The 13,956-nt window shown below is 35.1% G+C and overlaps 2 long non-coding RNA genes across 2 annotated transcripts in view; one reads left to right on the top strand and one right to left on the bottom strand.

The window, feature by feature from the left end:
• LOC137658510 (uncharacterized) overlaps positions 1-13,956 on the bottom strand; it is a 291,725-nt gene that overhangs the window by 239,406 nt on the left and 38,363 nt on the right. The window lies entirely within an intron of this gene.
• On the top strand, positions 1,473-10,136 carry LOC137658500 (uncharacterized). Its single transcript, XR_011047345.1, has 2 exons — positions 1,473-1,566; positions 9,398-10,136. It is a non-coding gene; the product is annotated as an uncharacterized lncRNA (long non-coding RNA).

Below are 13,956 nucleotides of genomic sequence, written 5' to 3'. Positions count from 1 at the left end.
CTATCTATTGCTATTAGTTGGATACTAGAAGGAAATGCCAAAACATCTGCACATTGTGATCACGACTATGTATATGTACTCCTCCCGAGACACGTCATTATACTCACAAAAAATCATTGCATTATAGCCTATATTTGATTTTTTTTTTTTAATTCAAACTAAAGCAATATTTTAATTATGAAGTTTGTCTGGACAGATTAGAAAGTGCAAATCCTAATCATATAAATTCCCTAGTTGTGTTGAAGAGTAGCACTGATTTTGTCATCAGATGACGTCATTGAATGCATCCAGCAGATTTTGTCACAAGAAGAAAATCTTTCCAGAGTAGGCTAACTTATAATGAACTAATATATAATCCTGTATTTACAACTCTGGGTCGTCTTATAAAAGACTTTGAGCCACTGAAAAATCCCTTGGCAACATGGCATTAATGAGAAATACGCATGTCCCATGCTTGACGGATAATGAGACACCTGAATATGGGTTTTCTCATTTATTACAAAAGTTTGTAAGTACACCGGACACAACTACACTTTCTCAGGGGAGACCCTTGTCAACTTGAACGCACAAAGGAAACTAAACTCCCCTCGCTATCAAAATGCAATCTTGCTACAACAACATGCTGAGTTATAGGTTTTTGTGGAATTTTCATGATGATAGAGTTCATTTACCTTGATGTACAACACATATCTAAATACAAGAATTAGGACACGTGTAAATTAGATGCCATTAAACTGGAAAACATTCTACTGATAAACTAGTAATGAGCAGAGTAAAAGTCAAGAATTCACAGAATTTATATTGCTATAAGGAATATGGAATTCAAATCATACAGTGCTATTTAACTTGGGTGAACGAGATCTTGTCAACTTTGGATATGGCCTATATACATCATACTGTAAATTATAATACCTAATGTGACTTACTTACATATTTGAAGTATGGACATATAAATCATAATTTATGTATATTTGAATGTCACACCCGTGCAATTATAGAGAAAAAAATCTGCGAGGTGAATCACTTTAAATTACGACTACAGGGAGGACACCAATAAAGGTTGAAGCGTTTAATTAGAATGCGTGTGATGTAGTCACTGTGCACTTAAGATATCTAATTAGTGTTTTTTTTTTTTTTTTTTTTTACTATTTGTGCCTTATCATACGACATAAAATAAAAACAAACTTTCATCCTCCTGGAAAAGTTTGCTGTACAAAACAGTATTTCTTTGGAAATTGTGAGTATTTGACATAAATGCTGCTGATAATATATCAATCTTAAACATACATAAAATTATTATGTACTATTCGTAACTCAATCCGTCTTTGTTCTTTTTTCTTTTCTGTTAGGTATGCAAAAGCAAAGTGGTAAATTCCCTTAGCTCAGCCCAGAAGATCGTAATGTTTTAGGAAACATTGGTTTTGGGTCTAACGAAACTCCGCCCAGAGACTCGGCAAGACCGCCTACTCCCACTGCATGACCAAGTGTTAGAGGTCTTCCTGTCTGAACCTCAAGATAGAAGGTACAAGAAGAACTGTGCTTCCTAAGTTTCTCATCATGAAGTTGGTAAGTCTAAAAATTATTTTCGTTGAGTATATTCTAACTTCAAAAATACCTTTTTTCTGTTTTTCATTTCATGCATCCCGATATTCAAACTTGCGAAAATTTTTCTTCACATTAGGATTTAAATAGAAACGCATTCTAAATGTTCACTGCTTTGTGTATCTCATACATCACGGAGTCTATATTAATAAAAGAGATTCCAATTGTTTAGAATACTGGAATCGGGTTTCTCTCTCACTTTTTATTTCGAAACTTTGTTAGCAGAATTTTGGTTACATTCAGAACTTAATACTAGTCACTATCATCGTATTTTCACCAAAAATCTGGTCTGGAAGAGCAATGAGAAATAAACGCTAGACATTATTTTTATTGCTTTAAACATTATGAATTATTTTTCAATTCAATAGATGAATATTTTTTTCAAAAATAAATGTTTTATTTTTGCGTAATTCTTGAACCACGAAATTATATTTATGTATGTTATATATCTAAAATGTTTGAGAACACAAATGACTTTATAAATTAACCAAGCATGATGACGAATTCTAAAAGCATCATCCAAAACCGAAGTGAAGTAGACACTGTGGGTTAATGATTTAGTGTATATATATATATATATATATATATATATATATATATATATATATATATATATATATATATATATATATATATATATACAGTATATGTATATATAATCCCTTCCTAACATAGTGAAAGGGTTTGTGTATCGCTGTGATCACCGAAGTTGTACTAGTCAGGCCCACACATACTATGTTGGTTTGCTGTGGGCGATCAGACTAGATTCCAACCATCACCAATTCGCAGTTGGCCAGCGTAGTGATAGAAACTGGTCAAACCCAAGACATGAATAAGGACTTTGTATGAGGCCTTAGTCCTGCAGTGGACTAGGAACAGCTGCAGCTGTTGTATATATATATATATATATATATATATATATATATATATATATATATATATATATATATATATATATATATATATATTAATTTATTATATGATGGTCCCGTGTCAGGGAACCAAACGTATAATATATATAATACAGCAGGCAAGCTATACAACCTTTCGAGTTCCAAACGCACCTGTTTGTTTAACATTAAATCTGTTACACTTGAAAAAAACTAACACCCGAGCTCTAAAACAGTTATAATACCCCCAGACAGCAATATACAAAACATTGAATATCCAAAGGTCTCTTAAGTACACTCAAAACAACATTGGGTAATTATTATTACGATCTATTTAAAACCACGAGCAAGCATGGAGAACTGTAAGGGCTAGAACTTTGTTCGGCTAAACCGTTTTGTAACAAATAGTCCACTTCTTTTCTTATGACTTCTCGGTGATACGGCTCCTGGTTCAAATGAGTTAATTTCTCTTCCAAGTTCCGAATGATAGACGAATTATTCACTTTGCTTACCGCCCCTACCTCATATCCATCGTCGTCTTAGGTGGATGGTATGGTTTGCGCCATACACACTTCAGAAGCTTGGAACTTGTTGGTGAGTGGGAAATTTCCTGATCAACCGGAAGACCAATACCTGTTGTCCTATAGAAAACTGTCTTGTCTTTACTTTTCAAAACAAAACTTTTCTTCATTTTTTTCTGAACTCGCCTTGAGATTTTTCCATGGAAAATTTCCTTATCTCGCCTATCCTTTTCCTCAAATTCTTGACATATTATCCCTCCGTTTCCTCTCAGTCCTTCCATTTTCCTGCTAACATTTTAATCGGTCCTCGCACTTCTCGTCCAAATATCATTTTATTCGGGGTACATCTCATGCTTTCTTGATAAGCATTACGTACCTCAAATAACATCAACGGTAGTCCGATATCCCATTCATTACCCGTTTCACTGCAGAACTTCGTTAATATACTTTTTAAAGTTTGATGAAACCTCTCTAATGCATCTTGGGTCTCCGAATGATAAGCAGTTGAGAGTTGTTGTTTCACATCCAACACTTTCATTACGTCCTTAAACAGTTTTGATGTGACATTCGTTCCTCGGTCACTTTGAACGATTTCCGGAATACCAAACTTAGTGAAAAAGTCTAGTAACTTCTCGGTAATTATTTTGGTACTGATGTTCATGACGTGTATAGCTTTGGGGTATCTCGTCACTGGACACATCAAGGTTAACATATATTCGTGACCTTTTTTCGTCCTTGGTAAAGGTCCCACAATGTCGATTATTACCTTGCTGAAGGGTTCTCCTCGCACTTCTATCTGGTATAAGGGAGCTTTCATAATGTACTCGTTTGGCCTTCCAGCTATTTGACAATTGTGACATTCACGGCAATACTGGATCACGTCCATATGCATGCCAGGCCAGAAAAAGTGTTTCATAATCTTCTCCGTCATCTTCCTTTTCCCAATGTCCCGTCTCGTGTACTACCGAGATCACCTGTTTTCTCAACCATGCGGGAATTATTATCTGCCGATATATCCCCCATTCGGCATGTACAGGGATATCGGCGGGTCTACGCTTCCTCATAAGCAACCCATCCTTAAGATAATAACAGGTCGGAGACTGCTGTGCATCCGTCTCTTCCACCACACGGTACAATAACTCTGTTTACAATGCATCCTTCCGTTGTTATCCTATCAGCCTTTTCCTCATCACGTGTCCTACTTCAAGCGCTGAGTTTTCTATTTCTTACATGTGCATTTCTTCTATGTCCTCTTGACCGCTCGTCTGTCGCTCCTCTTCTCTCGGGCTTACTTGGGAGATATCCTCTCGTGTACCATCAAGGGAATGCTCTTCTTCGGAAAATAAATCCTCCCAAGTTCATCGCTCATTCGATTTCTTTTTCTTCTTCAGCAGCCACTTTCTTCGTTATACCTCTAGTCGTCACACAACTAGGAAACAGATACAGGTAGTCCATCTCGAGTTTAGTCGTAGGACTATACTTCAATGGTTTCTCCGTTACAATGGGACAAGGCACAAACGGGGTTCCACCAACCTCATTACCCAGCAGGACGTCTACTCCTTCGACAGCCAATGAATCCTTTACCGCCAAATCAAAATTACCAGTCAAAAACTCGCATGAAAGTTTCAAACGGCAAATATGGGTAACCTCTTCACCTCCTATTCCTTTCAAAATAACCAAGTCCCCTGTGAGAGAGTGTTCCACCAACAGGAGTACTCGTCGTACCACCACAACATGGTTGCAACCTGTGTCGCGTAATATCATGAATGGAGTTCGCTCACTCTCGTCCATTGCTGCTAACATACCTTCATAATTATATGGTTTAAAGGTATCCACGCTGTTTGGGTTTGTCCTGTTCGTCATGTAAACATTGGCTGGTTTATTTTCCTCTTCAACCTTTCCCGATTGTTTCTTCGTCTTCGCAGTCTGTGAAGTAAAATTATCCTTAATCACTTGGGTGAATGCTTTCGGTAGGTTCGACCAACATTCCTTATTGATATGGCCTCTCTTGCCACACTTAAAACAGACAATATTTACCTTTTGCGCGTCTTTCACAATATTTGAAGGAGGATGATTCGACGATTGTTGCTGTGGTACTATCACATTCTGCTTAGGAACAGTACCAGTGCTACTTCCGCTGTACCTGTTGAACTTATCCACGTAGACTTTACTGAACTGGTTTCCATGGTTCGACGAATACTTGACACTAGGTCGGAGTGACGGTTGAAACTTCATGCCCGAGGAGGGTTTACGACTGATAATATTATAATCGTCACTCAGCGATGTGGCTTTATCAAGTTTCTTCACCTCTCTCTCTCTTGTACATTCGAATATGTTCAGGAATTCCTCGTATATACTGTTCTAGTATTATCAATTCTTCTAAATCAGTCATCTCCCTCACGTTAGCAGCCTCTGTCCATCTCTCAAAACATCGTCGTACCTTCTAAGCGTAATGCATTCAAGTCATTTTCTCGTCCTTCCTCAAACTTCGGACCCTTTCATTATAATATTCAGAGGTCATCTGAAACAGTGGCAGAAAGCTCATCTTCACTTCTTTATACTCCTTCCTCTGGTCCTGAGTTAAGTTAAGGTATGCACGGGTGTCTTTCCTAATCATTACACTCTGCAACAACACAGATACCTTCGGGACATTGCATCGTCGATGCGACCGTTTCGAAATAATAAAAGAATTCATCAGGAGCCTCTTATGTGAACCTTGGAATTAACCTCTGGGCGTTCGCCACATTAAACACTGGATCGTGCATAGCGGGGGTCGCCTCTGTCTGCGTTATAGACTTTGCTCGAGCATTCAACAGCTCCAACTCACTCGCATGCCTCGCTTCTTCATCTCTTTTTCTTCCCGTCTTCTGTCTTTCTCTTCTCGTCTTGCGATTTCCCTTTCTTCCATCTCCCTCGCATGTCTTGAAATCTCTAGGGCTTCTTCTTCCCATTTTGCTTCCATTTCTTTCGTACGTCGTTTTTCTTCTCTCTCTTTTTTTACTTCTTGTCTTGCTTCCATTTCCTTCTCCTTTTTTCCCTTCTTGCTTCCATTTCTTCGTGTCTTCTCTCTCTCTCTTCTCATTCTACCATTATCTTCAACTTAAGCAAATTCTCCTCCGCTGCAATACATTAAATCTCAGCCTCAACATCCCCGTCTAGTTTCATGCTTTCAGTTTGTGGGTCAACTGGTCCTTATTTCGCTTAAAAGTCTTCCTCAGCTCCCTCCAACAGTTCACGAGCTGCCATTATATTTTCTTCCTACAACTTTCCCGAGTTTATCAACGCTTCTAAGACTAGACACTTGATTTGGGATTTAATCATTCCACTCGTTTTATGGCCACCATATGCGATTAAAATAAAGCCACTGAGCTTTAGTTTCACTACCTACTGACAATTCCTGAACATTTGGGTTATTCAAAAACTCTTGGATATTAAACTGTCCCACCTCGTACATTTAACAAATAATTTTATACCTCTCCAAAAATATATCCTAACAATACACAAAATCCTATCAATATTATATTGTTCAAAACCTTTTATAGGAACACAGCCCTGTTATCACCAATATTTAAAACAGACTCAATCGATCCCAAGGGTCTAGGCACCAAAAATATATTATACAATGGTCCCGTGTCCGGGAACAAAACATATATTATATATATTATGGCTGGCAAGCTATACAGCCTCTCGAGTTCCAAACTAACCTGTTTTTTACATTAAAACTGTTACACTTGAAAATATTAACACCCGAGTTCTAAGACAGTTATATAACTCACAGACAGCAATATACAAAGGTCTATTAAGTACACTCAAAACAACACTGGGTAATTATTATTAAGATCTATATAAAACCACCTCTTACTTTGATTCTTTAACAGTACACGAGCATGTATGAAATAAACACGGATGATTGAAATAATACACTCTTTAAAAAAATAAGAATATTCTATATAAATTACAACACTTTGAAAGAATTTGCATAAAAACAAAAATAAATCACTCGAAATATTAAGTCTGAGCAAAACTTAGATTAAGACAAAATTGTTATGCTCTGAAAATTATATAATCACTTGACTTGAAATATTAAATCTAAATAAACCTTAGAGTAAAACAAAAGAAATAATTCTCATGAAAACTATACAATCACTTGTTTCACTTGAAATGAAATTTTACACAATATTTAATTATTCTTGACACTCAATGAATATAGTTAACCAGATAACTTTACAAATACCTTTCACGTTACTACAGGGCCAGTTACAAAAAGTCTAAAGGAATTTTTATAAATACTCACTATGTTTACAAAAAACCATCACACCAAAACTTTGAGATTTCACTTAACACTTTTAAAACAATACACTGAGAGGCGTGTGAGAGAGAGAGGGGTAGATGCCTATGTCTTAAGGCTGGAATTCTCTATCTGATCTATAATTCCCTGGGGTTGATATATATATATATATATATATATATATATATATATATATATATATATATATATATATATGAAACTTAGCTGCTTCCAGAAATTTCTAATAGATCTGGAAGCCTGGAGGGTTGGCCTAACAGCGAAGCCAGAGTTTCCAACGAGATAAAAATGTCAAGAGACGAAACGGGGTCTCGGGCAACTCTCCCTATCAGCTGCTCAGTCCACCCACTGTTCTCGGAAATAAAAAAAAGATAACATCTAACACTAGGATTTTCGAGATACTTCCAAAGCACATTGCAGACAAAACAATTGGGTATTTTCTCTCAAACATGAAGTAACGCCCCATAAAAATATAAAAAACATTTACATAAGTCCTTGTTCATATCTCGTATGGTCATATCGCACTCTTAAAGCAGTTTACGTAAGACTTCGTAACAAAAATATGTGAAATAAAAAGTTAATTCTTGAAAAGAATGTAAATTACATATAACTTACTTGAATAAAGAATACAATGAAATTAACGACGAAAGTCTAACGTAATTTACATAACCTTATACCTATACGAGGAAACTCATCTTAGGAGCTGGCTTTTAACCTCTGCAATGCATAAATGAAAACAAAAACAAAATACAGCAAAACTACAAAAGGCCTCAAATGTATGTATGTATATATATATATATATATATATATATATATATATATATATATATATATATATAATATATATCTACATATATCGGTAGGAGGTTGGCTCGGGCACCAGCCACCGGTTAAGATACTACTGTTAAGAGTGTTATTGGGTTCTTTGACTGGCCATACAGTACTAAATTGGATCCCTTTCTGTAATCACGGCTCATTTTGTCCTTGCCTACACATAAACCGAATAGTCTTGCCTATTATTTCCACATTATCCTCTGTCCTCATACACACGACAAAATTGAGATTAGTGAAAAATACTTGTTTCCTCAAAGGGGTTAACTACTGCAATGTAATTGTTCAGTGGCTACTTTCCTCTTGGTAAGGGTGGAAGAGACTCTTTAACTAAAGCAGCTCTCCTGGGAGAAGGACACTAGAAAATCAATCCATTGTTCTCTGGTTTTGGGTAGTGCCATAGCCTCTGTACCATGGCCTCCAATGTCTTGGATTAGAGTTCTCTTGCTTAGGGGTACATTCGGGCATGCTGTTCTATCTTATTTCTCTTCCTCTTTTTTTCTTTTTATTTTGAAGGATCTGATTTAATGTTGTTACTGTCCTCGAAATAAATTATCTAGATTGTTTATTCTTCTCTTATAATTTCTTACCTCCTTGTTTCCTCTCGTCACTGGGCTATTTTTTCCTGTTGGAACCCTTTTCCTACTAGAGTTATAGCTTAGTTTTTAATAATAATAATAATAATAATAATAATAATAATAAATAGATATATATACTGTATATCCATATACTTGCTCTTTATCATATAGGATAGATATGTGTATATGTAAATTTCTACCTCACATGGATGTCGAACCCTAGTTTCTTCAAAAAAAAAAAAAAAAAAAAAAAAAAAAAAAAAAAAAAAAAAAAAAAAAAAAAAGCCGCTACCAATCATGCCTCAGAAGCTCTAGATCAAGTTATGACTTAGGCGCTACAGGCATTTCAGGATTTACCTGGTGAGGCCACTGTCTTACTTACCTGCAAGTATTATCCAACTTGCAGACACACCAGGTGACACCTATTGATATCTTTTAATTCAAATTGCCCCTAATGAGTCAACATATGATGAAAATCAACACAATATCTTATTCAATTAAAAATCAATTTCTACATCATCGAAAGCCGAACTTCGTATAATGTGTGGTTCTTTAATAATTCTTGATTTTCTGGTAATCTAATATTCTATCACTCTATAAGATTCCGTTGTTCAACTTACATCCTTCCACATGGCTGATCCAATAATCATTTTACTTTCATTTTTCCAGGTCGTTTTGTCCTCACTCCTGGTGGTGACTGTGTTCGTCGTCTTCCAGCCAGTAGAAGCCAAGCCCAGACCTCTCCCAGTGGCAGTGCCACACCCGGTAGCAGCTAAACCAGGCTTAAGCTTACCTGAGGCTCTCGGTGGGTTCCTTGGTCGAACCGCTAGTGACACCTTACGAGGTGATGTTGGTTGCAGGTGCAAATAAGGAAGATGAAGGGGCGAAAGACAAGTGAATACTATGAAAGTATGAAGGAAAGGAACCCGATATCACTGATATTGAAATTTAGAAACTGAACAACATCCATCGGACATCGCGGATTTCAGCAACTAATCAAATCATAATAAAACGTTCAAGTACAAAATCTGAATCGAAACTATACCATGATATAATGTTCTTCGTCCAATAATCCTTCTTGATTCCTACAATTACAAAATGACCATATTTCTCAGAAGGAATAGGTCCTTCCCTCGTACATTATGAATCACCAATATGTATTCATTTGCAAATCAGGACAGTATGGAAATGTTTCTTTGGTCGTAGTGCAATAAGAAAAAAAATGCGCTTTATAATAATAATAATCATTATCACTATGATAGCTGCTATTGTTATAATTTCCTATGGCTTTGAGAACTATATTGGAAACTTTTTAGTTTTCTATCCCTTTAATATTTGGTAAATGTATTACGATACATTGTTACTTGGTTATATAAAACAAATAATCAACAATAAATGGTATGTCTAACTCATAAGTTTAGCTTTCCTTTGTCCATTTATATACATATAAATACACATAGATGTACATATGAATATGTAAATTTGTATATAAGTATACTTATGCAAATGCGCATACATGTATGTACTGTACATGTTTATGTCACAGTATTTCGATCACTTGAAACCATTTGAATTATTTGGGTTATTTGATTATCTTGGTTTCTATGATGGTCCTTTACGGAAACACACACAGACACATTAAAAGAATACACACATGTCACCCACTGGACCATAGTGTAAAAATCACATTTATATCTTTAAGATATATTTTGCTTTTACTTACGACCTGTCATTCATCTTCATGCAACACAGCAGCATCGCTTCGGGTGATATCTTATAATTACATCAAGAGATCCAGTGAGAGAAAGGCAAAAACACTAGCTAAAAAATTCATATGAAACCTGGAATAATTTGAAAACATGAGCTTCCGTCTTCGGCCATGCGATGGCCGTGGGGAATAAAAACGGACGCATAGCGCAAAAACAAGGGGGGGGGGGGGGGGCGTGAAATTAATTCTCCACCAAAAAAGGATAAGGTACTCAACTTAACCGATGAAGCAGAAGCATTCATATTCCAAAAAAAAAAAAAAAACATTCAAAAACTTGAAGAAACAAGCGGAAAACTCCCAAAGCGATCTATGAAGATGGCGTTGCAAGAAAGAATGGTGAACTAGCCAACATGTTTACAGTAACACATTGGGATCGGAGTTGTAACGGCTCTCCCACGTATCACATCCTATCCCATATCCTTCGAGACAAGGTTAACTCTATTCGGGGAAGGATAGTCCCTGTTGTATACACGATATCTCTCGGGATATTCCCTCCAGGGTTAGAACCTTGTGATACCTCTACGGGTAAAATTCTGTTATATCACTCGCAGGAAATATTCCAAGTAGAAGCTGCCTAGAGGAATTTCCATCGGGACGAAATGGCTCGAGCACCCCCCCCCCAAATATATATATATATATATATATATATATATATATATATATATATATATATATATATATATATATATATATATATATATATATATGAATAAATTTACCAGAGTTGTAATGTACTGAACGTGTTTATTGCTTAGCTTTCGGAAAATCTATTTCCATCATCAGAGCCTAAAAATAGAATACACTGAACAAGTTAAAACATAGTTTGATAAATATTTAAAACACACTAAAAACTTTGAAATGAAATAAAATTAACTTAAAACTATAAAAGTTTTAGGTTTTTTTTATTTCAATTCAGTTTTTTTTCTGTTCATTTTAAATTTCTGTTTTAAATATCTATCAACCTAAGTTTTAACTTGTTTAATGTATTGTATTTTTAGGCTCTGATGATGGAAATAGATTTATCCGAAAGCTAAGCAATAAACTTGTACATTATAACTCTGGTACTATTATTCATATTGAAACTCCGCTTTCCAGTGAATAAATCAATAGCCGATATAAATATATATATATATATATATATATATATATATATATATATATTATATATTATACATACATATATATATATTTTATATATATATATATATATATATATATTATATATTTATATATATATATATATATATATATATATATATATATATATATACAGTATACATATATACATTACAAAATTTTGAAATTAAATTAATGAAATCTTTTACCACTTCGTGACAGACGAAATCTTGAACGGATTTCTTTATATGCAAAAGAACCTAGGTAAACAAAAAGTGCCCAAACATTACTATACGATGATAACATATATATATATATATATATATATATATATATATATATATATATATATGTATATATATATATGTATATATATATATATATATATATATATATATATATATATATATATAAGTATATGAACAGAGAGAGAGAGAGAGAGACAGAGATAGAGATTATTATCCAAATTTTCAGCCCCCTTGTATAATTTAACTTAACTTATTAGTGCAACAAAGTAATATAAGTCATAAGCTTGTATTTAAGCTATATCCCTTCCTTTTTATTCTCCAGCTCTGTTGACTTCTTACATTTTTAACAAATAATGTGGTACATAAGGCTATCACGAATACACAAAGAAAAATTGGCATTTATGAAAGGATATATAGTACATTGGCCACTCAAAAAAGTTTGAAGATTTTAATAAATGTCATTCAAAGAATATCTGGTCTATTTACTCAGTCAGCAATGAGTCTCTGATTAGGAAAATAAAATACAAAATCTATTAGCTTCATTTATCTATCTCATCCAGGAAAATAAAAAAAGGAGGAACCAAGTGGGTCTCCGCACCGAAAAAGGTGGCAGATTCCTTGAAGGGCAAATGCTATAACAGTCAGGAAATACAGAAGAAGAAAGAATTCAATAGTTATGAACATATCTCTAAATGCTTAATGGAGATACTTGATATTCTATGAAATTCCAAATATGACACTACTCAAAAGAGGACAAGACTCACGGAGCAGGATTTTCACAAGAGTTAGCGAGAAGAGGAAGAATAACTTCGTCTCCTGAAAATAACAAATGACCATTTTCCTCGCCCTTCAAGGGGGAAGGAGAAGAGAAACATTTTAATTTCTGGGACACGAAGAGAGAAGCATTATCAATACATTTTATCAGGGGACTTTGAATAGCTATGAGGTTCCATTGAAAACGATGAGGAGTGGACGCATAAATCAACCTCTAGAGGAGGAAGTTTCAGTAAGTTTCCAAAACTACGGAGAGAGAGAGAGAGAGAGAGAGAGAGAGAGAGAGAGAGAGAGAGAGAGAGAGAGAGAGAGAGAGAGAGAGAGAGAGAGAGAGATTTTGAATGTCAAAAAGACTTTTTTATCCATCCATGGAGACTCCATTTGCTCTTTGGTAGAGCGATTTAGTTTAAGCATTTAGAGTTCTTATGGTATTGTCTACCTTATTCTTGAACTCGTTTACCATGTTACTGTTTATTACATCCGCTGGAAGTCTATTCCAAGTATTTGCTATTTTATATGTAAAGAAATTGCCACATTAAGTGGTGTTGTATCTTTTCAATTCCAGTTTGTATCCGTTACCTCTGGACTGATTTGTGCTAAGCGTAAAAAGATTGATGTAAGCTACATTTGTTATTCATTTAAAAATTCTGAATGCTTCTATTAACTGTCCCCTTAGTCGCAGAGTTTGTAGATCAAATAAGTTCAAACTTTTCATCCCCCGTCTAAATCCTAATTGCCTTGGTGTTGGTACTAGTTGGGTGACCCTAGCTTGTACTGCTTCCAGTCTATCTATATATTTCTGAATACTTGGAGCCCAGAATTGGACTCTGTATTCTAGATGGGGTCTTACTAGTGATGTGTACAGCTGCAGTACAGTGTCTGTATTTCTGTATTTGAATTGTCTCTTTATGTAGCCTATTAGTTTTTGTGCTTTCTTCTAGGTGAACTTCAATTCCTTGCTGATAATAATACCGAGATCATCCTCCTGGTCCACACTTTCTATTTCATTACCCAGCAGTAAGTAATCTGATTGTGGGTTACTATAACTTATGTGCATGAGTTTACATTTCCCACAAATGAAAGGTATTTGCCATTTTCTGGACCATTCTCCCAACTTCATTAGATCCTTCTTAAGGAATCTACGTCTTCCGAGTTTACAGCATTTATGCCTAGTTGAGTATCATCTAAACATTTGGGTATTCTACAAGTTAATCCTAAATATGTGTCGTTAATGTAGATCAGAAATAACAATGGTCCAAGGACGGATCCTTGAGGTACTGCGCTTTTAACAGCTACCCACTCTGAAGCTTCTCCATAGATTA

The sequence above is a fragment of the Palaemon carinicauda genome, chromosome 19 (genome assembly GCF_036898095.1).
Source record: "Palaemon carinicauda isolate YSFRI2023 chromosome 19, ASM3689809v2, whole genome shotgun sequence".
NCBI lineage: Eukaryota > Metazoa > Arthropoda > Malacostraca > Decapoda > Palaemonidae > Palaemon > Palaemon carinicauda.
Note: the sequence above shows the minus strand (reverse complement) of the source record. Positions and strands in the feature narration are given on the sequence as shown.